Here is a 27,268-nt window from a genome sequence, read left to right on the forward strand (position 1 = left end):
ACTTAATAAAAAGTTAGCCTCCAAGTTACTGATACAATGTTCATATCAACTATTATGTTGGTTTTCTATTCATTGTTCCTAAACCACCTCGTTTTTACGCTTTTTATGATTTTGTTTTCTAAAGCATGAAAACAACTGTAACAAATCATGGCAGTGTACTCGTTGCTACTAGCCTTGCTCAAATGTAATAAAGCTCCACTCCTCCTCAAATATTAATCCCTTCACTTGCAAATAGCAAGTCGTACGGGGGAATAAAACGTTCCAGACTATTATCCAAGCCATTTTTTTTCACACTTCTTTGCTTAAAACGCAATGAGACTGCAACCAGACAACAAACTTTAGGCTGTCTTCAGTTGTTACGTTAGCTATTTGAACAGTTGGTTGTTTTGTATCTGTTTCTATAACAAAAAGAAATTCTTTATGGATTTTATGATGAGTTACTCTTTTCATCCAATCTCTAGTGCCAAGGTGTGGTAAATGAAGTCTTGACACTGATTTTTAGATATTTTTTCTATCACAGGTCACACTTTGCCCAGCTGGTGTGCATTGTCCTACCACCGTATTTTCCCTGTCATGGAGTCAGTGATGCCATCAGCAGCTGTGTCAGATGACTAGGACTATAGGGTACATTTTTACTACATGAAGCAGATGCTTTTCTTTATTTAATGTTGATCAAAAATCAATCTGTTTTCTGAGTCTTCCCATCTGCAAAACACATAGGCTCAGGAAGCGTGGCTGGGATTTTGATTAAGTACATGTTTTTCTTTCCTCTTCTTTTAAAGGTATGAATGAAACATGAGGAAAATGACACCCAAACTTCTGTGGTGTGTGAAGGTTTTGAAAGCCTCAGCCAACTTTTTTCTTTTTTCTTTTTTTTTTTTTTTTTTTTTTTTTCTTTTTTCTTCAGCCATATAAGATTATTTATAAGATTATTTCTTACATCTGGGTTTCAGGAGAAACAGGAAGCTGATGAGCTAAATGACCATAGTGATTGCCTTTATGGATGTTTCAAAGATGTTGGCAAGAATGAGGTAAATCACCTTAGACCTCAGCTCTAGAGGCTTTGGTGGAGAATGCATTGCTGAAAAGGCTTCAGAGAACTTCGGAGGAATGTGCTCTGCATGAAGATGGTGGTTGCTGTAATTGTGTGATCTGTACTCTTAGCTACCTGAAGTCCATTCGAGCTGAAACAACTATTGGTCCTTAACCAAACCCCCCTTTCAACAATAGATGTGTTCTCATGCTGCTGTTCCTATCCATTCTTCTCACATTCACATCACATCATGAAATCTCTGCTAACTTCGCTGATTTAGGTCAAACCTGTACACAGAGGTAGCCAATCAGAATCTATCCATCTTCCTCAGGGACTTTATTAATGGGATGGAGAAACATCCTGGGGAAAAGAGTTTATCTTCCAAGGCGACCACTATTTTGAGATACTTATTCTTATCTTCCCTAAAATACACACTTTTAAGAAGGTAGTGCAACTTCTGCTGTGCTGTATGTGCTAATCTATCTATTGACAGCATTTGAAGACATTTTTGATGCATCTTCCTGAGTGTGTGCTAGCTTAGCTGAAGGATGGGAAACTGCATGAACAACACCAGGTTTTGCTATGGGCCCTGGAAGGGAAAACCTGAAAAAAACAACTGCAAACACGTTTCCCATGGACAGTTCTCTTACTCCATTGCAGCCAGTACTATGCATGTACTACACTATAATTTCTATCATGTATTGCATAGTAATTAAGTCAATTAAAAACAGCTCTTCCAGCAGTTTACTTGGTAATTGCAATGTATAAACAGGGAACTTTGAATCATGTAGTGAAGAACTCTCAGTAGAAAAGCTAACACACTCTAACCAATTTAGGAAAAAACTTTTTTTTATTTTATAGTAAAAAATCTTCTGTTTGTTACTCATAGTTAATTTCAGTGTCTAAAAGAGTAGTAAAATCATGCTTAGTTAGAGCAGTGCTACCTTTGGAGAGCCTAGCGAAGGACTCTATATAAGGTATTGCAACAATATTAACATTCAAGAGAGGAAAAAGAAAAGCAGTATTATACGGTTCTCCCATTAGAGATAATCAAAGTTTGGAGATTCATGGTTCCATTCATAGGCTGGGTAAAATATGCCTTGAACACATCAAATATCAGTTCTGATGCATGTGATTCTGGGATCAGCACATAGAAAATAATGAAGTGTATGGCTGCATCTTTCTTTCCCTTCTTCCAACAAAAAGTAGAAAAGAAGGAAGTCTGGGTAAATGAGAGTCAGACATAGAAATTAATTCAGAAGGAAGCTGTTTGAATTAAAAATAAGAACAATCACCAATGGTGGGTGCTTTTGGGTTTAGTTAAAAACAAAGCAAAGTTGGAAACGCAGCTTGATTTTTCTTTCATTACTTAAAAATTAAAATTGCCCAAGTATTTTTTTTAAGGTATTTGAGTCATGTCTTATTCTTTACAGTTGTTGGGTTGTTTTTTAATCTTGTACAGTGGTATTATAAATGATGGGAAAATAATCTTTTTGTAAAACTGCAATATGAAGCAAATTTTTGAAAATACAGCATACAGTTAAAAACAAAAGAATGAAGCATGAAATCAATGGATAACCTGTCTACAGTCATGTTTTCCCATATGAATGCAACAGATAAAAAATGTAATAAATTCATTCATCTACACCCACTTTAAATATCTGAACTGATCAGCAGTTTCACTGATGTGCGGCCAGACTTTGAAGTCTATCTTAGCTCTCTGGAATTCAACCAGCCACTTTCCAGACCATGTAATGCATTGCAGATCTTTCCACATTATGTATTCCAGATGGCCATATTCTTTGTGCATTTTGCCTTTCTTATTTAGGTTACTGGGGTAATTTGGGAATAAAACTTGCATGCTACAAAGTGACAACTGACATATTGTTATGCTATCATGCTGCTTAGATACCAATGATGGACTTTAATGAATGTTTATGAAGTTTGGGTTTGTTGTTTTTTCACCCTCTTTCAATCATTTTTATGCTCCTGGATAATGAGGCACTGAATGTAGCAGATTCTTCATGCATTGCATGTCAGGCTTGAGTTTCAGAGGTGGAAGCACCCACGGCCTTACATGAAATTAATTGGAGCTGGCAAAACTTAGCACCTTTTGTAGATCAAGTCTCTGGTGAACGCAATTTTCTCCTAGGATTTCCACAATAAGGAAAGCAGCCCATAAATTGAATTAGCTGAGGCCACCAAGCTTACTTTAGGGACCAGACTATCTATATCATTGCAATCTTCTGCCTGTGGTTGAATTCAATCATTCTCACAGGCCTCAGCAAGATCTTATCCACTGCTACTCAGAAAATAGCAGGTAGGCAGACAAGTAATAGGAGGCTCTTTTTCTCCTGAAAGGCTCTGAGGTCATGCTACACCTTGGGAGATACATCTATGTCATTTGTCACTCAGACCTCAAGATGGATCTTTGTCTTCCACTTCACCCTGTCCTCCACCTGCAGCAAAATGTTGGCTTTCCTAAGGCTACATTATTCTAATATCCCTGTCCTCACTTTGCACTAATCTCTCATTCTTTCCTTGAATCTGATAAGTCAGGAGAAGTCAGAACCCATTTGGAAAAATGTAGCTCCAGAAACCACCACTTCTTGCATGTTTTATTATAGTAAATAAAAAAAAGGCACGGACAACTGCCAAAAGACTTACAGGAAGAGAGACCTGAATCCTGCAAACACTTAGGAAAGAGCATAGGCAAAAATGTCAAATGTTGGCAATATTGGGGGCTATTAATGTTATTAGCAAAAACCATTGTGGAAAACAACCTAAAATATATTTCCACAAGTTTTATTCAGTAAACAGATTAAAATTTCATCACTGCGGATGAATAACTTTTACTTTTTTCCAATGCAGCACCTCAAACAGCGTCTGTCTTTAAGGAAATGTATTTCTGCTTGAAGAGCTGACTAATTGAAATAGCTTGTTTTATATTGGTAGTCAGCTAAGGTCATCTGGGAACAGAGGTGTGGCTGGAAAAATAAGTTTTTCTTCAAATGGATATTCTTTGTTGCAGTGACCTACTGTGTCCACCAAAGCTTGTATCAGTGCTGAAGAAGTACAGCCTGCAAGCTTGTAGAGGGACATGGGGTAAGAGAAGATTTGTCAGTGATACCAGAACCCACACCGTTTTCAGGTTTGGGGCATTTTGACTGTTTACTTTGCAATATATTTTTTCCTTTAAAACCTCCATTACTGTCCTTTTCCCTAAAAAAAAAACTATGGTCTTTCAAACTTCAAATTATGAAGACTGTGCCTCCAGATGACTAGCTTCCTGGCACAGCAAATGTTGCTTAGGTTGCAAAGGCAAAACTAATGGAAAACTAGCTTCCCAGTATATTGTCTGACACCACAAAGAAACAATGGAAATCCCTGCTTTCCCTCCTGCCTGTGATTTTGGCCTAGCCCCCAAAATGGCACTGTCTGCTATAGGTCATTTGTAAGTATAGCCTGATGCTCTTTACTGAGATGGGAGTAGCACAGCTGAGGCTATATCACCTCCAAATCTAATCGTCTGTCTCCTGCTGGAGACACTTCCCAGCAGTCTCACAGATGCCTGGCTGCTCTCTTGGCCTCCCGCAGCACTGCTGTGAGAGCCAAATGCCCACTAGCACTCTTATTTTCAGGAAAATTCAGGGGAAAGGTATTGGCGTCAGAAGGGTTACTGTATGTCCCCCAGGGAGTTATGACTGCTTGACTATTGTCCTATAGTTCACTTGAGTTCCCAGAAACTCTCCCATACCTGCTAAAAAGGCATTTTCTTGAGCACTTTACCTGCCCCTCAGATAGGTACCAGAGGACAGAGATGCTACAACTATAGGGATAGCATTGCTGCAAGGTGAAACTACAATCAAATTCCACCTCAGACAGCATATTTTGTGCACACATATTGCACAGTTTCCTTAGCTGTTGTATTTGCAAATAAGTTTTTCTGTGTTTATTCAGTTTCCTTCTGGAGCTCTTTTTATTTTCACTGAGTTCATAAGGAGCACTTCAAACCAGAGCAAATTAGGAACTCTCTGAATGTGGTGTTAAAATAACAAAGCCCTCCCCAGTACATTTCAGTAGGTTGGTAGGGTTTTTGCCAGCACCTGTGACTAACCAGCTGTCAGCAGGGAAGAAAGCCATGAAGCTGAAGGATGCTTATTCCATGATCTTTGACAAATCTACGCACAGAGAATAACACAGTTCAGCCCTCAGAGACCAACTTTTGGTTTTTGCCTTTGCTCACCGAACAGGAAATGAAGCTATCTTCATATTTGCTGCAGGGTATAACATCAAATGAAAATACAGCCTCCTACTCTAAAAGAGGAAACTGTGCTCTTTGCCACCATAATGTTTGCATGGATTCCCCCAAAAATCTTCTTGCTACCTCCTTTGGGTTCATGTTAATTGTTTATTTTAATTCTCAAGAGTTGTGGCTCTTCAGTATTGCTCTGTTCTATGACAATTTTGCTCAATTTAGTGTCTTAGGGATGAAACAAACTATTCAGTAAACTTTTGTTTTCTTAAAAGCTGTCTCTTATGTTTACTGATGTGGAATAAAGTCTTGGGAGGCAGCTACTTAGCTTAGATCGTGCAGTACTTCTGCTGCTTATGCAGATATTTTTAATATCACTACACCACAAAGATGTTTAGGCACACAGTTGCAATCTGTGTGGAGATCCTTACATTTGCCCTGAGTTTGGTTTTTTGGTCTAATGCAGCTGCCATTGTCCAAGCCACAGCTCCCAGCTGATGCAGGGAAGGAGGCAGGAGCCAGTGATTCACATGGACACAACAGATTAATTTTCCTGATGCCAGATCCAGGTGCTGCGCTCTCTAAGTCCAGAATAGTGCCAGTCATGGGTGGGTTGGACGTCAAGTAGTGTTTCTGTGCCTCCTCTTTCTGGCCGCTTGACTTGAGGGTTGAATGATTCCACTTTCATTTCTGGTTCAAGAAACAAACTGAGCTACTAAATTAAGTGTTGGGAATGATCTGGTCTAAGGGACTGAACGCCTCTTTCAATATGGCATCAAAGGCTCTATGTGAGCAAAAGGAAACAAAACAGCACAAATGATGGTTATTTGATTTGCTTATACACATTTTTGCATTATTACAATCAGAATAGCTAAGCTGAGGATAAATTCAAAGCTCTGAGTGGTGAGGAGCAATGACTGACAGGACTACATGTCTCCCATTCTGCAGTTGATCGAGTCAAAAGGGGTTAGCTGAGCAAACCTGGGAGCTGGTCCACCCTTCTTTGGTCTATGAGTGCTGTTGTCAATCCTGGTAATCCAGCAGCCCATCCACAGCTGTCAATGCATGGTCACCACCTCAGGGAACAGACAGCAACTGCACAACATATCCCAAGCAATGCCATTCCTTCTAGGGACTCAGACCCGCAGCTTTACAATGTCCCTGGGGAGGCAAAGAAGTGGGTTTCCTCTGTTAGGCTGAAACACAATGCAAACAAAGAATTTCTCTAGATCATGTAAGAAGTTTTTGTTGCAAGCAAAACCAATGCAAATCTCTCATCTCCATCCTGTCCCTCTGTCCCTTTAAAGAATGGATTACTTTAGTAGCTGGATCTGCCTCCAGTGCTGACATCAGCTGCTGCTGGAGAAGGCTTTTATATTTAGTGCCCTGATTCAGTAAGGACTGAATTATCTTTCATCATGGGCACCACATCTGTGCCATTTCAATTATTCCAAGAAAGTGTAAAGTGTGATGGGAAGAGATATTCTGTTTAAAATACATTGACTCTATTGTATCTTAAAACATGTATCCTTTGGGTACACTTTATCTGCACTTGTCCAGACACCTGATGCTGGGAAATCAAGGCTGGCATGGTACTCAGGGTAATTTTCCAGTTATTAGGGTCTGATTCTAATTCTAGTTGAATGTTCTGCAAACTCTCCATATATTTCAGTGACAGCAGTATACGTTAACTGGCAAATAAATGCAACTTTTAATAGTCAGGATTTGATTTACTCAGTAAACCTGAGAGTTGATGTATCCATTTTAAAACTGTTGCAAGGTCTTTGATTTCGTGTGACAAAGTACCCAGAATTCCAAAAAGTAAATAAAAGTAGAATGGATGACAGATGCCAGTCACACACAGTTAATGATGGATAACCCTTGTTCAATGTCACTGAAAATATCTGAAGGTCTGCTCCTCTGTACTGTTTTCGTACACATTAGGTCCTCCCTCAGAAAAGCTCAGACATTGTCCATGATCTTGAAATGTGGGTTTCACCAAGCATCCCTACTAGAAACAGAGTAGTACCAAGACTGTGGTGGGTTGACCCTGGCTGGGTGCCACGTGCCCACCACAGTCACTCTATCACTCCCCCTCCTCAGCTGGACAGGGGAGAGAAAATATAACGAAAGGCTTGTGGGTCAAGACAAGAACAGTTTAATAAAGCAGAGGCCGCATTGGGAAGCAAAGGAAAACAAAAGATTTATTCTCTAGTTCCCATCAGCAGTCAATGTCCAGCCACTTCCCTGGAAGCAGGGTTTCAGTACATGAAGTGGTTGCTCTGGAAGACAAACGTAAATAACAAATGCTCCCCTAGTTCCTCTTTTCACCTAGCTTATACCGCTGAGCAGACATCATATGGTATGGAATATCCCTTCAGTCATTTTGGGTCAGCTGTCCTGGCTGTGGCCTCTCCCAAGATCTTGCCCACCCCCAGCCTACTGGTGAGCAGGGAAGAGACAGCCTTGATGCTGTGTGAGCACTGCTTAGCAGTAGCCAAAACATTGGTGTGTTATCAACACCTTTCTAGTGTGCTATCAACACCACTACAAAGCACAGCATGATGAAAGCTGCTATGGGGAAAATTAACTCCATCTCAGCCAGGCCAAATACAATCGCCACCCCTTATTCCATACCACTTGTGTCATGCTCAGGTAACACATAATTTAATACACATCTTTTAACATTTCCATTGTATTTAATTCTCCTTACTGTAATCCATTCTTACTAACACTTACAACTTAAACTACCTACTTAAACCATCTTTACACCGAACATAGAGATTTATACATTCTCATTAACTAATATACTCTGTCCTTTCATAGATAGATATTACTGTCCACTCCTCCATGGGTTTCCTCCACGGGCTTCCTCCACTCCTCCAGATATTCAGAAACAGGCTATGACTTGGGTCCTGTCTGCCAAGATGGGTGTTCAGGACAGAAGAATTAGTATGTTCAACTGTTGGGCACCAGCACCAACTTGGTTTGGGTCACTGTTGCACTCACCCGGTTCCTTGCAAAACTCACTTTTCATCACTTCAGGTCGTTCTTGCTACATTACTTCCTACAACATACAACTCACATCATTATTTTCCCTCAAGGTTGAATCTCCTTGGGGCACACACAGGTCTCCCCATCCTTCCACATTACCCACAAAGTAGACCCAGGTCCTTGAGCAAAGGCTATCCCACAAATGGGTTTGCCTTTTCCCCTGGCAACTCACACCGCCACTTCCGTATGTGCAATACGGGGACTTTATCTCCTCCCACAGCATGCAGGGGTTTTGTTTGGGCAGAACCAGGACGGTTAGCAGATCTTTTGGTGTTAACCAGCCAAGTGGCTTCTGCCAAATTTGTGTCCCAGTGCTTCCATGCCCTAGTGCCCAACACCTTTAACATAGTCTTTAACAGTCCATTATATCTCTCAATCTTCACAGAGGCTTGTGGGTGATAGGGGATGTGATATACCCACTCAATGCCATGTTTCTTTGTCCAGGAGTTTATGAGGTTATTTTAGAAATGAGTCCCATTTTTTGATTCAATTCTTTCTGGAGTGCCACACTGCCTCAAAATTTGCCTTTCAAGGCCTAAGACGGTGTTTTGGGCAGTGGCATGGTTTACAGGAGACATTTCTAGCCAACCAATAGTTGTTTTCACCATGGAGACTTTGTAATACTTGCCTTGGTGTGTTCATGGCAGTGGTCCAATACAGTCAATTTGTCAGGCCTTGCCGTATTAAAAACACAGCCACTTCCCTCTATTCCAGAGAGATTACACTTGTGTGGCTCACTTGATTGCAGCATGTTTCATGTTCATGAGTGACCTGTGTAATGGCCCCCATGGCCAAGTCCACCCCTCAATCACAAGCCTGTCTGTATGTTGCATCTCTCTCTAGATGTCCGGATGTTTCATGGGCCCATTGAGCTACAAATAGCTCACCCTTATGCTCCCAATCCAGGTCCACCTGAGTTATTTTAATTTTGGCAGCCTTGTCTAACTGTTCAGTCTTGTGATATTCTTCAGTAGTGTGGCTTTCAGGCATGTGCACATCTACATAATGTACCTTTAGTGTCATGTTTTCTACCTGGGCAGCAATGTCCTACCACAATGCAACAGCGCAGATGGGTTTACCCTTGGACTACCAATTGGTCTTCTTCCACTGCTGTAACCACCTGCATAGGGCATTAGCCACCATGAAGGAGTCAGTATAGAGATAGAGGACTGGCCACTTTTCTCATTCAGCAATCTCTAGGCTAGTTGGGTGGCTTTCACTTCTGCAAACTGACTTGACTCACCATCTTCTTCAGTGGCCTCAATGACTTGTGTGGGATTCCACACAGTTGCTTTCTACTTCCAACAGGAAGTCTCCTACCACACAACAGGATCCATCAGTAAACAAAACATAATGACCATAACCTTCTGATAACGCATTATATGGTGGTGCCTCATGGGCACAAGCCATCTCCTTAGGCAATGCTCCAAAATCTCTGCCTTCTGGCCAGCCCATAATCTCTTCCAGGATTCCTAGGTGGTTGGGTTTCCCCAGTCGAGCTCGTTGTGTGATCAACACTTCCCCCCTTACTCCAAATAGCACTGGTTGTATGATGTGTAGAGGGCATGTTGCCTTTGAACATCCGGTGCAGCATGGGCAATCGCGGTGCCAAGAGGAGAGACACTGCTGTACCCACAACTTGTGAAGTGACTCAAACCCCCTCATATGCTGCTAGTATCTCTTCAATCAGGGTGTACTGGGCTTCTGATCCTCAATAGCCCCAGCTCCAAAACCCTAATTGTCAACCTTGGGTTTCTCCTGGTATTTTCTGCCAGGGGCTCTAGATAAGACCATGCTCCCCAGCTGCAGTGTAGAGTACATTTTGCATTACAGAATATTCACTGTCTGACCTTTGCAGTGCCAGAGCAGAAGTCCCCTCACTGGGATCAACAGAGGTGATTCCAGTTCTTCTGTGTCTCGGAGATTGTTGATTGCCTTCTTGTGTCTCTACAGCAACTATGCTGACAGCCTTCCTGACAGCTGTCTTCCCTCTCAGTGAACATACACAGGCTTTCAGTTTACAGGTTAGTTCACCATCTCACTTTCTCATGTCCTCCACCTGGTCACGCAGGAAGAACCAGAGTGCACCATGTGGCATGCATCTAGGGTTCCCTTTCACTCTGACTGGGGCCAGAGAGGACTGATTTCTTGGTGCACCCCTGACCACCAAGGCTCTGTCCCATAGGGATGAGGAGGTATGGAGATTTTCTTCAAAGTTTTGGAGCCAAGAAGACACTCTCTCCACAGCTGGTGTATCTATATCCAAATAATAGGTGGCTGCCAAGTTGTTAGAATATGATGCCAGGGCACTTTGAATCACCTTCCTCCACATGGCCCATGTGCACATGACATCGTCTGGATCTTTGGAGACCTCATCACTATCTAGATCACTGTAGATGACTTCCAGTACTGCTAACTCTCTCAGGTACTGGATGCCTTCATCTACGGTAGTCCACTTTCCAGGGGAGTTCACAAGATCTTCCTTGAACGGATATCTTGGATTCACACTTGAGAGGAGCCATCTTCAGGGACTGCAAATTGCTGTGCCTTTTCCAATTCCTCTCTCAGTTACCTGGTTTCTAGTGAGGGATCCCAGCTGTTGGGCCTCCCTACCTTCCAGTTGCCGACTGTCGGCCCTGTTATCCCAGCATCGAAGCAGCCAGGCAGCAATCCGCTCACCTGGCTGGCGATTGTAATCTTTCTGCATGTCTTGAAGATCTGATGAGGTTAGGGGCTAGGTAGTTTCCACTTCCTGTTTGATTTCTCTCACTCCTTCCTCCAATTTCCTTGTCAAAGGACCAGCTTTTTGATCAAACTCTTCCTCCTCCTTTACTAACTGATGATATGGACTCGGTGACCTCCTTGGCCGCTGTTGTAGTTGTTTGGGTTCCTATTTCAGCCGTGATGTCCTCAGATGTAGTTTGAGTCCCTGCTTCAACCACAGCCCTCTGACGGTACTGAAATGTGGCTTGATAGGCACAACCCAGGCTCCAGTACAGTGCTAGAAGCTGCTGGTTTTCATTGGGGTAAGCAAGGCACCCTTCTATCAGGTGGCATGTCAGTTTGCCAGGGTTGCTTGTCTGTTCAGGTGCAAAGTCCCAGGTTATGGAAGGTGATAACCATCCTAGGAATCTGCCCAAATCTTTCCATAGAACCTGCCACCCAGGGACCAGCCACCACAGGGCATATTTCAGTATCACCTCACCAGTATCACCAAAAGTTACCTTCTCTTATACCAGGACAACACTAGATTCTACAAAACCCATAATAGGCCAAGAGTATTAATTAGTAGTATTGAACAGCTCACATAAGGGTGAACAAGGACCTCTGGAGCCTGCATAATAAAACCATCCACACCAGTCACAGGTAGGGAGAGGTGTATTCTCTCATCTTCTTCACAAGATAGCTCCCCCAGCACAGCAAGGCCATCAATGTCAGGGCAAAGCACATAGCCATTATTTGTATTAACATGTTCCCAAGATCAGCAAAACAAAGAGAAAATCAGTGCAGCCAACAAACTCTGTGACATGCACAGGAACTTGCTGCTTAATAACTACTATAGCTATAGCACACTTTATACAAAACTGCCATTGTTGTGTGCCATGTTGGGTGCCAAAAAGGACTGTGATGGTCATGCCAGGTGCCCACCAAAGCTGCTCTATCACTCCCCTTCTCAACTGGACAGGGGAGAGAAAATATAACTAAATGCTTATGGGTCGAGATAAGGACAGGGAAAGATCACTCAGCAATTACCATCATGGGCACAACAGATTCAACTTGGGAAAATTAGTTTAATATATTACCAATCAAATCAGAGAAGGGTAATGAGAAACAAAACCAAATCTGAAAACACCTTTGCCCTACCCCTCCCTTCTTCCCGGGCTCAACTTTATTCCCAGTTTCTCTACCCTCTCCCCCTGAGTGGTGTAGGGTTACAGGGAATAGGAGTTGTGGTCAGTTCATGACACGTTGTCTCCTTCCTCCTCAGCAGGGCAGCTTCTCACACTCCTCCCCTGCTCCTACGTGGGGTCCCTCTCATGGGAGACAGTCCTCCACAAATTTCTTCAGTGTAAGCCCTTCCCATGGGCTACAATCCTCCAGGAACGGCTCCAGCATGGGTTTCCTCCATGGGGTGCAGTCCCTCAGGAACAGACTGCTCCAACATGGGTTCCCCACAGGGTCACAAGTCCTGCCAGCAAACATGCTCCAGTGTGGGCTCCTCTGTCTCCATGGGTCCACAGGTCCTGTCAGAAGCCTGCTGCAGCGTGGGCTTCCCATGGGGTCACAGCCTCCTTTGGGTGCACCCAGCTGCTCCAGCATGGGATCTTCCACAGAATGCAGGCAGATATCTGCTCCACTATGGACCTCCATTGGCTGCAGGGGGACAGCCTGCCTCACCATGGTCTTCATCATAGATTGCAGGGGAGTCGCTGCTCCAGCACCTGGAGCACCACCTCCCTTTCCTTCTTCACTGATCTTGGTGTCTGCAGAGTTGCTTCTCTCACATCTTCTCACTCCTGTCTCCAGCTGCAATTGCTCTTGCACAGTAACTTTTTCCCTTTCTTATATACATTATCACAGAGGCGCTACCACCGTTGCTGATGGGCTTGGCCTTGGCAACCAGTGAGTCCACCTTGGAGCTGGCTGGCATCGGCTCTATCAGACATAGAGGAAGCTTCCAGCAGCTTCTCACAGAAGCCACCCTTGTAGCCTCCCCAATACCAAAACCTTGCCATGCAAACCCAACACAAAGACTTTGCCTTCTTTTTTTCTCAAACCGTAAACTCTATGACCAGTAGGCTTTTATGAGGGAAAGGGGCATGTGCCCCCACTCCTATGTACACACGCCCATCTCACAGATCTTCAGCTCTCCCAACTCTTAGCCCTGTGTGTAACAGTGACAACTGTGTAACAGTTCAGCATCCTCTGTCTCTCTCTGGAGTAATTGTAGATCCCTGACTTCCACTGAGAAAGCAGGCTAGCTGCATGGACAGTCTGAGGCTGAGGGGCTGGGGCTGAGGCATAGAAGGCCTCATGGGTGTCTATAGCAGATTTACAAACCTCAGGGTTTCTTCTGTCCCTAGCTTACAACCACTGTGTGTTGTAGATGAGCATTTGATACACCAGTCTCCTTTAATGCAAACTGTGTAGTAGGTATGCAAAGAGTTTTCTTAATTCAAGTTTCCTTGCTTGAACACTTTCATTATTACTGATAGGCTTGATACTGTTAATTAAACATGTAAGTATACTGACATATGCATGCCCTCAGTAAGCCCACAGCCCTGCTGACTACACTTTAAGGGATATCCTAAGGCAGACAAGAAGGCCTGTGGCTGCAGACAGAAGTGTCCACAGAAACTTCACTTTAATATGAGATAGGAACAGGGACCACATCTCAACTTAAAGGGCAGTGTTGTGCTTTGCTGAGCGGAGACAATGCCATAAGCATGAAGGAGGAAGGTATAGGGCTAAGCATAAACCACACCAGTTGTTGCAGACTATGCTGCGGTAATCCGATCTGGCAGGGGAAAAAAAAAAAAGGTGATGAAGGGAACTGACAAAGCTTTACCTATCAGGGAGGCAATACAGGAAATCTTCTGTTCAAATGCACAGGGAGACAAGCGATCTCAGATCTGGTATTACATGTATGTCAGTCAGTCCAAGAGTCAGAGATCCAGTGAAAGGGCAATTTCAAATCGGTGCTCTACAGTCAAAAACTATTCTGCACTTATAGGCACCTCCTTGCCAACATGAGGATGTCAATCACAACTGTGCATAGTCAAAGCCAAGTGAACAGCAAACTTTGAACTCTTCTCAGCCTTTTTTCTTTCCATATCACAGTCCTGCTGATGGTAATGTTAAAATTTCAACTCAACCTGTGTCAAAAGATGAACAAATCTTTGAAAAAGCATCATTCATACCTTATTTGTGTATTCTTTTCTGAATCCTCAGTCCATGATAAGTAAGGATTGAAGATTGCTAGGCACATAGGGCATGGGAACCATTAGTAGGCCTTTTTTTTGGTTTTGTTTTTGCAGTGAGAAGCTGAAAGGTAACATAGCTCTCTTCTAAAAATAGAAAAAATATGTTAAATTTTGGATAACCAAGGTTAAAAAATAAATTAGCTGAGTTTGTGTGCTTCACTATCAAGAGATATGTAGAGATACAATGACAATGATACTGCATTAGCATCAATGGTCCCTCTACAGCATGACCAAAGCCACGTCTCCAGAGGAGCAGAACAACAGTCCTCCTCCAGAGACTCTGCTTAACAAGAATATTTGTCATAGTTTTGACCAAGAAAAGCAATAATTTCCACCTATGCCCTAGAAAGCTCTAGCCTCTGATATTGCAGCCTGGCTTACAGATGAAATCTTCCAAGGACCCCACTAAACTTTGTCAGCCTGTCTCCAGCTTCTCCTTCTTGCAGAAGACACTTTTTCAAGAGTTTGGGCTGTCTATCCAGAAAGGGAGGTGCTATTTAGGGGGAAAGCACGTGAGCCTGGGCACTTTTGAGCCACTCCTCTTCTTCCTCACCAGCATGACTGAGGGGTGACACAAGCTGCATCCCTGTCTCATCCTCTTAGTGCCCATTTATGGATTACAGATATTCCACAGGAATTTGCCTAATCCTTTTTTCAGGGCCTGCTGGCACTACTTGCCTTCTTAGTCTCACCTGACATCAAGTTCCAGAATTTCTCTGTGTGCACTGTAAATGAATACCTTTTTATCTGACTTCAGGCGATCTATGAGTCTCACTGAGTTCCCCGTGGCTCTAGTGTTGGAGATTTACTCAACAGCCTGCCCCCATCCAAGTCATCTGCCACCTTTATGATTTTGTAAATGTGTCATATCATCCCTTAGCCTTCTCCTCTGTCATCAAAGAGTCCCAGTCTGTCTTGTCCATCCTGATAAGCCTGGTTCTCTGTCAACCTAAGCATTCTGCTTTCCCTCCTCTGTGTGCTTTCCAACTACATTACACTCCTTTCCGGCTTCAGAGACCATCTCTGTACACAACATTGCAAAGTTTTATTAGGTGGTAAAAAAATGTCCTCTCCATCAGGATCCTTCCTGTTGTCGCCCAACATCTTGTTGGACTTTTTGGGCAGCAAGAAGTGTTTACTGAACTACAGTAAAGGAGAGTGAAAAGCTGTACCCAGAGACTTTAGGGCTTTGGCTGCAGAGAACAAGTTATCAGAAAGGGTGTTCACAGAGCTGATGAAAACCCTGGCTGGTATATCTGAGGGTGTAAACAGAGGCTTATGTCGAGTGTTTGTGTATGATGAGGTAACAGCTTTGACAGGGAGAAGACACTGCTACCAGCTTTTGTTCTGCATCTTGGTAGCCCAAAAGCAAACAGATGCTTTTTTTTGCTGTCTCTTCTGAAGAGGAATGGACAAAGGATCACCACTCAAAATGAGGCACTTTTTCTGTGGATAGCATTTATTGGCTCAGATTGAAAGGTTTTAAGGTGAAAATTAAAAAAGAAAAATAGATGCCTTGATCCTTAAACTTATTTGGTACTTTTTCCTTCAGTGTTGAAACAACACCTGTTTTTCAGCATGGCTCTCAGATAGTCAGCCAGCTGGCTCACATGCTCAGGGTGAGTTGTCAGTGTCTGGCAATGTCCTGATAAAAGACCTATTAGTGGTCAGAGATCAATGATTTAGTGTTCATGCTGTGGGATCACTCACAAACAGAGGTCTCAGGCTCCTGAGAGGGGCCACAGTCACCACTTCTCTGCTGCCTCCTAGCCAGTACGTTATGAAAGCAAAGTACCAAAAAAACCCTAAAATCCCATTCAAACCACTGCAGTGCACTTTTTATAAGAGTAGATTTTCATTAAAAGCCATATATTCCATAGAACAGCAAACCACTTTTAGCAAAACTACCAAAATGACGATTATGATAAGTATTTCCTTCAGGAATGTTCGTTTTACTTGAGTTTCTTCAAGTCCCAAGAAATCAGTGAGCTTCACTTAGAATTTGCTGTGCAGCTCACAGTATTTGTTAAATATTGTGGTTATCTGAAGCACAACTCATATTCTAATCTATCATTTACACATTTTTTAAATCTATTTCTCATCAAACCCCCTTCATTACAGGTACACCTCAGGAAAGAAAGCTAATAATCCGACATGATTCATGTAGTGAAGACCTGACACCTCCAGCCATTCTTTTCAAGTACTGTCGGCATTTGTTAATATTTTCCACCTTTACTTTAGGTAATTTCCTCGTTTTCTACAGACAAGAAAAACATTTCAATACTGACAGCCACAGCCCTAAACCACTACTTAGCACATAATGAACTAATTTAAACCAAGTCAATTTGATTTCAATTTTCCACCATGTGAAACAGATGCTTTTGCCAAGGCCAAAAGCTGGACTTAAAGAACAGTAGCATGTGAGCACATTCCTAACTCTAGGTGTAAATCATGCCTACATAATACTATATTTCAAACAACATTAAATATAAAGTAAGAAAATGAACTTACAGGCTTAACCATTCTGTGTTTGCCATTTCATTCCAGGTCACTTCACAGTCCTAAAATTTTGCTTTTTGTAAAGTTTTGTTTGTTAGCTTGTTAGTTTGTTTGTTTTGGTAATGAAAGGAAGATTCATAACTACTTATTTTGTTTGTTGTGTAAGTGTGGTTTTGTACTAAAATGTTTGTAATAATTTGATGAAAATATCAATGAAGCATGTGACTGGGAAAAGCCAGCATGGATTCATCAAGGGTAAATCATGCTTGGTGAACCTGATCGCCTTTTACGACAAAGTGACCTGCTCAGTCGGTGTAGGGTCAGTGGTGCATGTTGTGCATCTAGAAGGATTCCCACAGCATCCTCTTAGAGAAACTGGTACATTATGATCTAGACAAGTGGTCCATGGAGTTGGTGGGGAACTGGCTGATGGGCCACACCCAGAGGGTTGTGATAGATAGCTCCTTTTCAAACGGGCAACCTGTCACAAGTGGTGTCCCCCAGGGATCAATATTGGGCCCAATGCTGTTTAATATCTTCATAAGCAACCTGGATGATGGGATCAAGTGCACCCTGATTAATTTTGTTGAATAGGGAGGTAGAAACTTTAGAAGGGAGAGCCACCCTGCAGGAAGACCTGGATAGGCAGGAAGAGCGGACTAACAAGAACCTTATGAAGTTCAACAAGGACAGGTGTAAGGTCTTGTACCTGGGGAAACATAATCCAGGAGTGCAGCACAGGCTGGGATCTACCTGGCTGGGGAGAAGCTCCGTGGAAAGGGACCTGGGGGTCCTGGTGGACAACAAGCTCAATATGAGTGAACAGCATGCTGCAGTGGCAAAGAAAGCCAACAGGGTGCTGGGTTGCATCAACAAGGGCATCACCAGCAGTGATAAAGAAGTCATTATCCTGCTCTACTCAGCACTTGTCAGGCCACACCTGGAATGCTGTGTTCAGTTTTAGTCCCCACTACACAAAAAAAGGTATGGACAGGCTGGAGAGGGTCCAGAGAAGGGCCACAAAGATAATCAAAGGACTGGGAAGCCTGCCACATGAGGAAAGGCTGAGAGAGCTGGGTTTGTTCAGCCCTGAGAAAAGAAGGCTTAGGGGAGACCTTATCACCGTGTTTCAGCATTTAAAGGGTGGCTACAAAGAAGATGAGACTTCTTTTTTACAAGGAGTCACACGGAAAAGATGAGGGGTAATGGGTACAAGTTACTGCTGAGGAGGTTCTAATTGGACACAAGAGGAGAATTTTTCACAAGAACAATCAGCCATTGGAATAACCTCCCCAGGGAAGTGGTGGAGTCTGCAACATTAGACACTTAGAAGATTCAGCTACATGGAGTGCTGGGACATCTTATCTAGACTGTGCTTTTGCCAAGAAAGGTTGGACCAGATGACCCTTGAGGTCCCTTCCATCCTGGTATTCTATGATTCTACCATCAATCTCCACAAGACTAAGCTGCTGGAATTTAACCTTTGAAATAAACTACTGAGTAAAAATAGCACCTTTTTTTTTGCCATAATGTATTCCACTCATACTGAAGCAATGATGACTGCAGTACATAAGACAACCTATGTCTGCAAAAGAAGCAAGTCCTTTGAGCAATATACACATGAATGTATTTGCATTTCAAGATTTTGTATACTTTTTATCACCACATGGCATCAAAGGTAGGGTTTAGCTTATTAGCAAAGCAAAAATACTCAACAGCATGTCTCCAATACTGCCATCTGTAGCTAACAGTAAGACTGTAACAACAAGCTCTTCATTTAAAATTTGAGGCTCCACGTTTTTAAGTCGTAGATTACACAGAGCGCTTTCTAAGTCATAGATTACACAGACTGCTTTCTAACACAACTGGCATGTCTTAACAAAAAGAAAGTGCTAGTTTAGGAAAATATTTGATGCTTTCAGATCATTGCTGGTGGATGAGGACATTCTCTTTGTTGTGCTTTTGGGAAGGGGATACACATCCAGCCAGCTTCCTTCTGCTACTAGGGAAGGCAGGGCTGTATCCTAACAAAACCTTGCTAAAAGAACAACATTTTGGTTCCCAGGAAGGAAAAGGAGCTAATTGGCTGCTGGGCATGTTCTGCCTAAGTAAACACAGCAGAAGTGTGTCAGCAGCCCTGGGATATGTGGGAAGTGATTGCCTGAAGGAAAGAGGCAGTGGAATTTGCTATATAGTGTTTTCCTATTTCTTAATCCAACAGCAGGTTCAACTGTTTATTCTTGCTTTTATTGTCTGATTGCTAACCTTAAGATGTTACTGAATGCAGTCTGTAAGTGAATTGAGAGCCAAAAGAGCAAAAAAGACACGTGGAGCAAATGTCTGAGACTGTAGGAGCTGAGAATACCTGTCACTTTATAAGCTCATTTAAACAAGGGAAACCATTTGAGAACCTTCCTAGAATAAATAGGTACTATTTAAATATAGTCATATGTAGTATGATTTGCAATCGTCCTCTGTGGATGCAGTGTGATCTCTGACACCGTGATGGACAGAAGTATGGAAAATCACACATTCAGCAGGTAGTAATCTAAAGTACATAGTGAACCTGACCTCTCTGTACCTAATAAGCAGATAAGAATATGCCACTGATTTATTTTGACCCAGGTTTCAGCCTCGATTCTTGCATTTACTCTCACCTACCACATGTGGTGTTTGATTACCCAAGGGCAGGCGTGCCAGCAGCCTTTGCTTACCACGTTGCACCTATGCCAGTCCATTTTACTCCACATCCAGTCCACGTATTGTGTGGACGCAGCTCCACAGGTAAAAGATAAGGTTGGAGTGATTGTGTTAATGCAGTCTCTATAGGATCTGTCATCTAGTGTTTTTTGGGCAGCTAGCAAAAACCATTTACACACAAACAATTTCTGGAGCACAATAGGAGCAGTAGTGGAGAGTCAATGTTCGCAACAGATATGTTTCAGTTTTATTTTGGATTAGCTCTGATCTGGTTTTGCGCTAAATGTCTGTTAGTAGTGGGAATACAGTACATGTGCTGCTAGGGTGTGTCTTCTGGTTCAGATTAACCATAAAGGAATGCACTTTGTGTGCCCTGAGACCAGTCAGCTATCTGAAACTCCATGTGTTAAGCAGGAGTGGTCGGGAGACTCCCTTGAAAGCGCTCTCTTACCTAAACCAAAATGCTAACAATACTTAGTGGAACTAGAGCAGCAGCTCCTTCTGTAGGCCATTAGTTCCTGCTGCTGCAGCCGCCCGTGCTGCTGCAACTGAGATCTCATAGGAATAACGAGAGCTGATGAGCACAGTTGCACACCATTTCACGAGACTGACCATCTCCTCACTGTTCTGGTTCCATGATAGTACTGACACTGACAAAACCAGAAATCCTTCCTCAGTATATGCTTAATATATAATGCATATGCTAAATAAAAATAAATGCTATACAACACATGTTTCATGTACTCTGATGTAAACTCTTCCTCAAAACAACTTTATACCTGTATGGAAGTTCAGCTCAGACGGTATCAGGTGATTCAGAAGAAAACCAGGCACTATTTATTTGTGGATGAGGTGCCAAGGGCAGTGTTACTTCCTGGTATAGCGAGTGACACCATGATTTCACCAGAGCTACCACCATCTGTGCTAGACTTCAACATCTTCCAAAGACTGAAAACTGTGCTGTGTGTTATAACAGCACAGGAAAGGGTGAGGTGGAGACGCAGGCAGGACAAACAGCATGGCCAGATACCTATGGCTAGTCTGCATGCGCCTGACTTGTGGACTGCTGTTTCTGTGGAAGCTTCCCTTTCCTCCTCTGTGACTCAGCTGTGGTTTAGGTGTATTTCCAGCCAGGCTAGCTAGGTAGGTATTGCATGTCCCCCAGCACACCCAGGGAGCTTGGCAAAAACCAGGCTTTTTTGGTTTTTTTTCAGCATTCCAAATGAAACAATAAAGGTAATTATTTCTTTGACTGGGAAAATGATACTGAATTTGTCTCTAATTACAAGAATTACCTGGAGGCTTTCCCATGTTTGGTGTTTTTTTTTCCTTCCTTCAGGAAGTTCTTTCAGCACAGCACCATTGTTACCATCCTCCTCTTCCCTAAGGGATCATCCTTCCACTCCTTGCTCTGGCAAGGGTCCCACTGGCTCTAACAAGCACTCATCTTGAGTCAGTGTTACTGACTGGGCCCTCAGTGCATAATATAATTGGAAAAGGGGAATATACTGGATATAATTGTCCTTTTGCTAGAAAAAAAAAAAAAAGTTTCATGTTTATTAAAACTATTTCAGCTGCATTAAATTCACTTGAAAAGAGAGACTATTTTTTATGTGTTAAATATTTCACTTGATGCTCTTGAAATGATACAAACGATCCATACATGGCATTTTAGTGTTTTCATTGCAGTACTTTTTTTTCAATTTCTAGAAAGTAATAAAAGATATAAGAAAATGTTTTGTTCTATTTAATTGAAAGAATTTTATTTCAGATTCTACTGAACCCATTTTTCATTTTGCTTAGGTCAAGCAAATATCTTTTAAAAACCCATATAACAAGGAATCCTCTTCTCCCCTTTATATTTGTATTCTTTAGACTGACCAGCATCGATGCAGTCTCTCTAGAAAACTGCAAGCGTGAATGACCTCATTCTGAATCCCACCTGCTTCCCAAATATCTCAGATAGCTGATAGATCTGTCACCATCAGCAGGTGACAGGGCACAAGAATTTCACCAACTGGTCCAATAAAGAAATACTACATCAAACAAGATCTGGTGACTTTTCAGTTCTGCAGGTGATTTCTGCACATAAAATTAGTTTCTTACTGTTTCATAGCTTTCAGAAGAGAAAAACAATTCTTCAGAAGTTTCGGAGAGAAGTCAGGAAAGAAGACCATAACTACTGAATTACCTCCTGCTGTGGCTCCAGGCTCACAGGGGACATTCAACTTGGGGGAGCCTCCTGGGTCTGACACAGATTCATAGTCCCACCTTGTTACTTTCTGGGAGGGGTAGGCACTGCTGCTCTCGCCTCTTTAGTCCCCTTTTCCAGGCAACAGAAACCAAGAGTGTGTTGAAGCACTTGAGGATGACATCAAGGCAGCGGGCATCAACAGTGGCAGCCTGGGGGTTCCCAGCCCTCCTGGGAAGGGGTCAGAGGGAGTATGGACTCCTGGGCATGGTGGGAAAACACAAAAGTACTTGCTTCAGAGCTGCAGAACTGTCTGGCAAAGGTAACTGCCCTCACAGGCATCCTCAGGAGCCGGACCCTCACCAGGGTGTGAGGATGCAACAAGGCTCATTTCCGGTGCTGCGCCCTGTTGTTTAGGGCACTTGGAGGTCTTTTAATGGCATACCCAGCCTGATATGCTTTCTCTTTCTTTGCTGAAACTTCGCCATTTGGCTGGGAATGTTTTGATGCATCCTGAAGGTTTAAAATTCAGGATTTTTGTCCTACCGCATTCATAACTATCACTACAAAACTAGCACAGCATTGCTTTCACTGGACCATGTGTTAAACACTGCTTTCTTTTTCGAGCAAACTCCTCAGCATGCACTAGGTTTTGAAATTTTTTATCTTCTTAGTTTGATATTTTGCTAGAGGACAGAAAAAACTGATCCAATGTTGTTTACCAGTGATTTCATACAAAGAACTATACGCACCCATTTTTCTTTCTGGAGTCCAGAAAGAAAGAACCAGAGAATAAAAAATGTTAACTGACCATATAGATTTAAATGTTCTCTTTCCAAGGCAATTAAACGGTCTTGAAAGTCTTTATTATAGAATATTAGGAGTCTGTAACTGCACCAGAGAAGTGACAGAGACGGCAGACATGGAGGATAAGAAACTGGAGATATCAGAGGTCACAAACACAAGTAAATAAACTGCCAGCTAAACATGTTGGAAGGCCAATATGAAATTCCAAGAATATGACTCTGACATTGAAGGATTTCCTACTTGAAAATAATGGGACAACTCTGCTTCTAACTATATATAAACGCAGGAGTGTAACTATGAAAAAAGTCATATGTCAGGGTTAGCATTACATAAATCACAACCATCTTACTTCAGTCAGTTTTAAACCAGAAAAAACCCATCTAAGTCCATTTTGAAATATAATACCTAGAACTGAGCCAAGCCTCTTGCTAATGCACTTATTAATAATTCTGGGCCCCTGCTATTTGGGAACTTTCAGGGCCCCAAAGTTCCAGCTGGGTTGCTTCGTACTGACTAGAAACATGTCAGATTGTATAGTCTGTGATTGGATGCAAATCCTTTACATGCATGTTTTCATTTGGACTCAGAGAAGGATCACCCTTTCACAAAAACAAAATGAATGTGATCAGTGAATATGTATTTCTAATTATTCACCTCTGCTTAGTATTCACTGGAAACAACTGAAGTGTCATACTGATTTCTGTCTCTGCCTTTGCAACCTTCTACCTATCCTGTGTATAACATTTAGGTGCACTTTTGAATGTGTAGAAATAAAAAAAAAAAAACATGCAGCTGGCAGTTTTTGTACTTTCCAGGACACGGGAGGCACGGTTTAAATATGCCTACGATACTGAGGTCAGAAATATCTTTTCCCTTACAGTACAGTTATACCTATAAATGTCAGGTAGATGCTAATTCTCCTTTGAGGTCAGATCAGAGTAGCTCTCCTCAGTAATCTTTAGGCTGACAGCATTTTGCAGTTTGGTTTCCTAAGGAACTTCCTTGTTGAGGGTATATGTGTGACACTTGCAGAATGTGTCATGTTATTTTAGATTGCAGACAGATGTGCACACACCTTCTAAGGGGCCAAATCCTGCTTACTTTACTCAGGGTAGGCTTGCCTTGTGGCTTTGTCTCCATGCTCCTAGCTTCATTTCTGTGCTAGGAAACTGCTACAGTTCTTAGTAAACACCTTCTGCTCACCTTAGCTTTTTGGGGCTCACACCGTGACGCCAGATGCATCAGGGAAAGCAAGGTCATCAGTGACTACATTCTTCATTGTCCCCTGTTGGAGTTAGCAGAATAAGCAGAAGCAAGAGAAAGTTAGGGAAGATGGAAATCTAGGATCCTTTTCCCTTCATTTGCTGGTATGTCTCTAGGACAAAATCATCAGAGATGGACAGGAGTAATGTCCACTGTACATGGAGGGTACCCAAAAACCTTTCTTAGGGCAGGAGCAAACAGCTGAGTAGAAAGCCTGGCTCAGATGATCCTCTGGGGACCGTGCAGCCATGCACTGCTGTATTTGCAGTTATGCTTGCTGCTCTGGCCTCCCAGTCCTAAGTGAGGAAACTACTTGCAGGCAGAATTGCACTTGATAGTTTGTTGGCTTTGATCAGTTTCATGGCAGTGCTGATCCCTGGTTTGCCAGCAGCATACACTTTGGCACAGTTGAAGCATGTAGCTCTGCATGTGTAAGGCTCTTCCTCATGAGACTGGGACAAGCAAATGTTGGAAAAGAAGTGCTGTAAGTGCAGCTCATTCAGAGCTGGCTGAACTGCCTCTTGGGCCTCTTGTCCATGGCAGGAAGAAACTACTGCAGTCTGTGCCAGTTAAGCTAGACCTGTGCTGAAGGCATCTTCCCACATTTTGTAACCACCACTTTGTGAGCATCAGTGGATATAAACTGTTGGGATATGCCACGTTCAAGTCAAAATACAAGCTTAAAACACAACCTAATCCAGGGAAGAGCTTCCTGCAGTCTTGAAGGATACACAAGTTCTACCTTGCTTTAATGTTACATAGCACTAAAACTTTCTTTTCTCTGTGCTGAACTTATTTGCAGGTCCAGTCCTGAATCCAGTCCTAATTTTGTTTAGCAACCAAAACTCTTACTTATGTTGAGGGCTGCTCTGCTTTAGAGACAACAATGTGTTGGTCCTTATTGCTGTTACTCCAGTCATGCGCTGTTAAAGTTACAGATGATTCTCTCAGATCTTTGCTCACACAAGTCATCTGACACAGGGAATTTTTACTTTATAAACCTTTTGAAAAAACATTCAGCTAATTTTCTGGGCTCTGGTTCAGGAAAGGACACTCCTAATGTCAAACATATGTTTTTGAAGCGTCTTTCGAAATAAGGGAACTGAAATACATGTTTCCGTTAAAGATTGTAATTAAATATTGTCCTGGGTAGGAGCGCGTTCTGGATTCAACCGTTAATGAAGGTGTCCAGGGACAAACAACATCTACTTCTTAGCTTTGCATTAGCTCTACATTACCTGCTCACAAAAGGAGTGCTTACACATGAAGGAAAGCAGTGTTGATTATACAGCAGCCAAAAGTGTGGCTGCATCTTGCTGTTTTCAGAGAGATTATTAGATTTAGGGCCTTCGTTCTTTAAGGTCTTTAGTGTTTGGTTGGAAGACCCGAATCCTTCCAAGACTCACTGCATTCAAGGGCATTCAGTGCTTCGCAAGATTAGGTCCAGGTACACAATTTTGAAAAAACTCTCTTAGATGCTTGGTGGGTATATTTGAAGTTCATAGCACCATTTTTTATTATTATTATTCATGCATGGAGCACAGCCACTTCAAGCACATTCAAATGTCTAAAACTGAGATGAAAACAAATATTCTGGGGTTTAATAGCAGTTTCCCATTATTTCTTTTTTATATGTGTGACTTTGAAGACAAGCTTTAGAACACATTTTTGAGCTGTGTCCACAAACACATGTGATGAGGGCAGTGTTTGCTAGGTACTACCTGTAGCAGTGAGTGCATGCATATGCTGGGGAGCTGGAGGGGTCAAGTCACTAGCTAGTATCACTTTTCGCGGACAAGAGAAATTTTAAGAGAACTTTCAAGAGCCCTTTAACGGCAGGCATTTGTCACATGATACTTCCAATGGTCTTCCAAGTGTCAGCTGTAACATAACACTGCTCAGCTAAGACAATAAATTGGTCTAAATTTAGCAGGAAAAAAGCACCTGGCTCTGTACCAGGCCTGATAAGCAAGCTACGAAAGAGAACCAAAAGAAAAAAAAAAATCGATATCAGGAAATCTTTTACAGATCTTTTTTTTTCTCCCCCTCTTTTGGACTTACTTTTTCCATTTTCTCATCAGGTGTGCCGATGGAAACTGATCCCACGCCGCCCCGATAATTGCCCCGGATTCCTGAACCATCTGTCCTTCAGCGGGGCCGGTAATGAAGACAGAGGAGAGAGAGGCTGGGATGTGCTTGCCTGCCTGGAATGCGGCCGGAGCTGAAAGCTGACACCAGCTCGGTGGAAAGGGGCTTGTGAGCAAAGGCTGTCTCCAAGACAACAGAGTATTTTCCTTGTGATGCATTTACACAGTGGGGTTAAAGTTCTGTGAAAGCAACAGCTGTTGTAAAAACATTGTGTTAAATATGCTTAGAACTGTAAAACGCTTGGTCCTCGAGTTGCACTTTGCTCAAGAGAAATGTGGAAACCTGTGGCATGCCTGAGGGAGAGTTTCTGCTCTCTCAGAGGCTGTTTTATAAATGTCATGCTCCATCTCAACTTTTTCCTGCTGAGAGAGCTTCTTCTTCATACCATTTTTCTCTAAAGTTGACTTTTAAGTTAAAAGTTAATGACTAAAGCACGGCTGGGTCTATGGCTTACTTTTACCCCTTTAAACTACACCATTGGCTGGAAAACTTGACTTCCACTCTACGCATGCTCTTGTGTTTGGGCATAAGCAGCTACAAATGAAGCCTGCTTGTCCTAGTACCACCCATACAGGTGGCCCAGCTCTCATTTGCAGTTCAGACTCACCAACACTAATATTTTCCATCCCCAGAGAGCAAATCTCCTTGCAACGCTCTCCCGTTACAGACTTTGCTAACCTCTGGGGAGAAACTTTCCATGTAGATAAAACATTACCAGGTTTGAAAACAGGAGGCTGGTACAGGCCAGAACAGAGCTGTTCTCTCACTCTTGTTTTGTTATCTTTAGAGGTTTTTAAAACCACTATGCAGTTTTCAATTCAAGAAGCAAAGAGTTATATGCTGTAAAAGCCCCATCCCAGGCAACCCTCCCTGACTGGGACCACAGCGACACAATGGCGCAGCTGCATAGATGTCCAGTGAGTCTCTTCAGGCACTAATATGATGGCTGTATTTTTGGTTCTTTCCATGCAAGCTTTGCAAAAGCTGTAAAAGCTGATAGCAAAGTGTGTTTGCATTTCTTTTTAAAATTTCTGTCATGTCTTCTCTTCCTTGCTTGGGGTTTCATTTTTGCTGGAGTGGGAATCCTTTTTCTACTGAAAATCTTTTTCTGCTGGAGTGGATAACTTCATATATCTTTCTAATAAAGTTTGCTTTATTTAATAAGAGGTTGACTGTAGGATGGCAATTTGTCTCTTTAAATCCCTACTGTACTTCCAGAAAATTAGATTTAGGACACCAATGTTCTATAGCCTGGGTTTATTTAAACATTTCTGTTTCACTGCATTTGATCCTCCACTCTGGATTCTGTCTTTTCACTAGAGATTCTGTCTTCC

Source organism: Leptosomus discolor, chromosome Z (genome assembly GCF_034619465.1).
Source record: "Leptosomus discolor isolate bLepDis1 chromosome Z, bLepDis1.hap2, whole genome shotgun sequence".
In the NCBI taxonomy this organism is placed as follows: Eukaryota; Metazoa; Chordata; class Aves; order Leptosomiformes; family Leptosomidae; genus Leptosomus; species Leptosomus discolor.